This window comes from Schistocerca piceifrons, unplaced genomic scaffold (genome assembly GCF_021461385.2).
Source record: "Schistocerca piceifrons isolate TAMUIC-IGC-003096 unplaced genomic scaffold, iqSchPice1.1 HiC_scaffold_439, whole genome shotgun sequence".
Classification (NCBI taxonomy): domain Eukaryota; kingdom Metazoa; phylum Arthropoda; class Insecta; order Orthoptera; family Acrididae; genus Schistocerca; species Schistocerca piceifrons.
Window position 1 is genome coordinate 27,501 of NW_025728666.1, and position 5,000 is coordinate 32,500.

Here is a 5,000-nt window from a genome sequence, read left to right on the forward strand (position 1 = left end):
TGGTGCCCTTCCGTCAATTCCTTTAAGTTTCAGCTTTGCAACCATACTTCCCCCGGAACCCAAAAGCTTTGGTTTCCCGGAGGCTGCCCGCCGAGTCATCGGAGGAACTGCGGCGGATCGCTGGCTGGCATCGTTTATGGTTAGAACTAGGGCGGTATCTGATCGCCTTCGAACCTCTAACTTTCGTTCTTGATTAATGAAAACATACTTGGCAAATGCTTTCGCTTCTGTTCGTCTTGCGACGATCCAAGAATTTCACCTCTAACGTCGCAATACGAATGCCCCCGCCTGTCCCTATTAATCATTACCTCGGGTTCCGAAAACCAACAAAATAGAACCGAGGTCCTATTCCATTATTCCATGCACACAGTATTCAGGCGGGCTTGCCTGCTTTAAGCACTCTAATTTGTTCAAAGTAAACGTGCCGGCCCACCGAGACACTCAATAAAGAGCACCCTGGTAGGATTTCAACGGGGTCCGCCTCGGGACGCACGAGCACGCACGAGGCGGTCGCACGCCTTCGGCTCGCCCCACCGGCAGGACGTCCCACGATACATGCCAGTTAAACACCGACGGGCGGTGAACCAACAGCGTGGGACACAAATCCAACTACGAGCTTTTTAACCGCAACAACTTTAATATACGCTATTGGAGCTGGAATTACCGCGGCTGCTGGCACCAGACTTGCCCTCCAATAGATACTCGTTAAAGGATTTAAAGTGTACTCATTCCGATTACGGGGCCTCGGATGAGTCCCGTATCGTTATTTTTCGTCACTACCTCCCCGTGCCGGGAGTGGGTAATTTGCGCGCCTGCTGCCTTCCTTGGATGTGGTAGCCGTTTCTCAGGCTCCCTCTCCGGAATCGAACCCTGATTCCCCGTTACCCGTTACAACCATGGTAGGCGCAGAACCTACCATCGACAGTTGATAAGGCAGACATTTGAAAGATGCGTCGCCGGTACGAGGACCGTGCGATCAGCCCAAAGTTATTCAGAGTCACCAAGGCAAACGGACCGGACGAGCCGACCGATTGGTTTTGATCTAATAAAAGCGTCCCTTCCATCTCTGGTCGGGACTCTGTTTGCATGTATTAGCTCTAGAATTACCACAGTTATCCAAGTAACGTGGGTACGATCTAAGGAACCATAACTGATTTAATGAGCCATTCGCGGTTTCACCTTAATGCGGCTTGTACTGAGACATGCATGGCTTAATCTTTGAGACAAGCATATGACTACTGGCAGGATCAACCAGGGAGCTGCGTCAACTAGAGCTGAGCAGCCGGCCGCCCGGGAGTGTGTCCCGGGGGCCCGCGCGAACACGCAAGCGTCCGCTCAATCATTCTGCAAACAGGAGGAGGCTGAGCTCCCCTGCACAATACACCTCGAAACCCTCTCAGGTCCCGGCGGCGCGCAGCGCCGTCCCAAGTACTTGGTCGGGTTCGAGAGAGGCGCAATCGCCCGGAGTTAGGCGAGTAGACGCTTTCGGTGCGACCACCCGTGCTCCCAACTGAGCTTGCCGCTGCCGACAGAGGCCCGGGAGCGTGCTGTCGTGGCATTGCCGGCGGGAGACAACACGCGCCACCTACGGTGACCGGCAGCTCCAACGCCAGCGCCACAGAAGGACAAAAGCCCCACTTGGGTGCCGAAGCGAACTCTCCCAGCACAGCGCACGCGCCAACACATCCGCACAGCTGCGATACAAACCACCAGCGAGAACCGCTGGGGCGACCGAGCAGCAGACGGCGTCGCGGCGCCGAGCGCCGGGCGGCGGCGCATCCTCAACGCACACAGTCCTCAATCGGACCAGCACACTGAAGATGTCCACCGCGCTTCGCACCGGGCCCGCGAGGACCTACTTTGGCCGCACGGCGCCGCGCGCAGGGTGCGCCGGCGCGCAGCTGCGACGCCTGCCGCGTCCGTCGGCCGGCGCGCCTGCCACTGGCCGCCCCCACCAGCCGGCTGTAGCGCGTGCGCCCACGCACCGCGCGGCCAGCACGCCGGGAGGCGCCCCCTCACCGGCCGGGGACGGTCCCACCCAGCCACCGCCGCGTATCGCTTCACACCCAGATGCCGTTCAGTTTCGTCGGCATGGTGGGTATCGCTGGAACAACCGGTTCGTACCTCAACCTATCGTCGCCATCACCGATTCACCCCTAGCGAGAACAACCGCACCACAACAGGTTACCATTTGTTCATTTGCGTAACTTCACCAGAAAACGCAGGCGTCCATCGCCATTTGCAACTTCAACGATTATTGCATGCCTGTGTCAGGTGTCACGCCACACTACGTCTGCCCACATACACGCAACAAAATGTGCACGCCTAGACAATACGTGGAAGGTGGCCCCCGTACGTATGCGATGTCCATTGCTCGAACGACTGTCAACCGGCCTCTGTAGCATGTCGCAGATATGGAACGCGGTGCACCATGCCATCACGGTGTGTGAGGAGAGACGACTAGGTCCGAATACATCAACAGACAGCTCATGCTGATCGCCATCCACGGCGTCCGTTCCTCCCACACGTCTCTATGGCGTACCACACTGCAATCCAGCTCTCATAGGGAGACGACACGTAGCTGCGTGCACAATATTTGCACTGTATGGTCCGCCGTTTTTGGGCGCAGTCGTTGTACGGTCACACATGTGCCACGATGTATCATTCGGTACATAAGGACGAATGTGCAGTACAGATTGTGGTTTACGCGTACGACATTAGCGGACGGTTGACACAGGCCGCACCACAACGTAGCCTGAGTACGTCGCATGCGAAGGGCATTGAACATGCAAACTTCTCACCAACCAGCTTGCGAAGGCAGGGGGGCAAGGTGGGGACGTGGGGAGGGGCGGCATGTACGTCCTGCTGCCATCCACATTACAGTGTACAGCAGGAGCATGTGGAAAGTCAGCAAGACTTGCAAGGTGTTTAACATGAAGCGATACACAGGGGAGCGGGCAGTGCGAGTAGCGAACTATATTGCGAGGGTTGCGGGTGGGCAACACTACACTAATTGAACGAGTCGTATAACAATTACAGAGCAGGTTTAGGCGACAACATGGGTTACGTTAGGGGACAACGTGGGTTACGTTAGGGGACAACGTGGGTTACTTTAGGGGACAACGTGGGTTAGGTTAAGGCACAACGTGGGTTAGGTTAAGGCACAACGTGGGTTAGGTTAAGGCACAACGTGGGTTAGGTTAAGGCACAACGTGGGTTAGGTTAAGGCACAACGTGGGTTAGGTTAAGGCACAACGTGGGTTAGGTTAAGGCACAACGTGGGTTAGGTTAAGGCACAACATGGGTTAGGTTAAGGCACAACATGGGTTAGGTTAAGGCACAACATGGGTTAGGTTAAGGCACAACGTGGGTTAGGTTAAGGCACAACGTGGGTTAGGTTAAGGCACAACGTGGGTTAGGTTAAGGCACAACATGGGTTAGGTTAAGGCACAACATGGGTTAGGTTAAGGCACAACATGGGTTAGGTTAAGGCACAACATGGGTTAGGTTAAGGCACAACATGGGTTAGGTTAAGGCACAACATGGGTTAGGTTAAGGCACAACATGGGTTAGGTTAAGGCACAACATGGGTTAGGTTAAGGCACAACATGGGTTAGGTTAAGGCACAACATGGGTTAGGTTAAGGCACAACATGGGTTAGGTTAAGGCACAACATGGGTTAGGTTAAGGCACAACATGGGTTAGGTTAAGGTACAACATGGGTTAGGTTAAGGTACAACATGGGTTAGGTTAAGGTACAACATGGGTTAGGTTAAGGTACAACATGGGTTAGGTTAAGGTACAACATGGGTTAGGTTAAGGTACAACATGGGTTAGGTTAAGGTACAACATGGGTTAGGTTAAGGTACAACATGGGTTAGGTTAAGGTACAACATGGGTTAGGTTAAGGTACAACATGGGTTAGGTTAAGGTACAACATAGGTTAGGTTAAGGTACAACATAGGTTAGGTTAAGGTACAACATAGGTTAGGTTAAGGTACAACATAGGTTAGGTTAAGGTACAACATAGGTTAGGTTAAGGTACAACATAGGTTAGGTTAAGGTACAACATAGGTTAGGTTAAGGTACAACATAGGTTAGGTTAAGGTACAACATAGGTTAGGTTAAGGTACAACATAGGTTAGGTTAAGGTACAACATAGGTTAGGTTAAGGTACAACATAGGTTAGGTTAGGTTAGGTTAGGTTACACGTTGTTGTAAGGAAAGGTGTAGGGGGGGGGGCGGGGGCGGCAGGTTCGTTGATAGTGATTATAGTAAGTGAATGCTTGTGACATGATCAGATTTGTCACGTCAGGATGCACCTTTGGCTTATTAGAGGCGGCGCTCCAATTCTATGCTTGTGTGAGACCTGTGTCTTTGACTCATGTCATTGTTTGTGCGCTGTGACAGGAGGTACTATTGTGATGTTGGGTGCACCGTTGTATAGGACATGTGTGGGTGTTGGTGCCTGGTCTGCGCAATGGTGGATGTCGAAAGGCTGGGATATTGTATTTTCCGCATGGACCTCCTGGTCTGGTTGTGATAGTGTGGATTGTGTAATGTGGCGGAGAAGATGCACTGGATGTTGTTCCATGCTGGTGCTTACATATTGTATGTGCGCCTGTTAGAAGCAGAGAGTGGTGCGTGATCAGAGTGTCTGGCTGACGTGTGGTTCCCATTGTGGGCAGACTCTTTCAGCATGTATACGGACAGTTGTGTATATTTGCTGTAGTTTGATGGCTCTGCATTGATTACTAATCAGCGCCGTGTGTACGGGTAATCTGGTTCCAGTCCAAAATGTTCCATCTGTGTACATTAGTGACAAAGACTCCCCCCATGCAGTGGGGCTCGGTCTGTTATAGCTCTTCCGCGTAATATATTTGCCCCACGTTTTTGCGACTGCGAGTGCGAGTGCAACGCGCATGGGGACCGACATGCTGATGGCTCGGTATCGGACGCCGTACAGTGAGCAACGCGATCGCGTCTCTCGCTCGTAAGTG

General features: G+C 52.8%; 1 non-coding gene across 1 annotated transcript in view; it reads right to left on the bottom strand.

The window, feature by feature from the left end:
• LOC124749541 overlaps window positions 1–1,258 on the bottom strand; it is a 1,909-nt gene extending 651 nt beyond the window's left edge. Inside the window, exon 1 of the ribosomal RNA XR_007011891.1 lies at window positions 1–1,258. This exon is cut by the window's left edge and continues 651 nt beyond it. This is a non-coding gene — a ribosomal RNA (small subunit ribosomal RNA).
• Window positions 1,259–5,000: the final 3,742 nt, after the last annotated feature.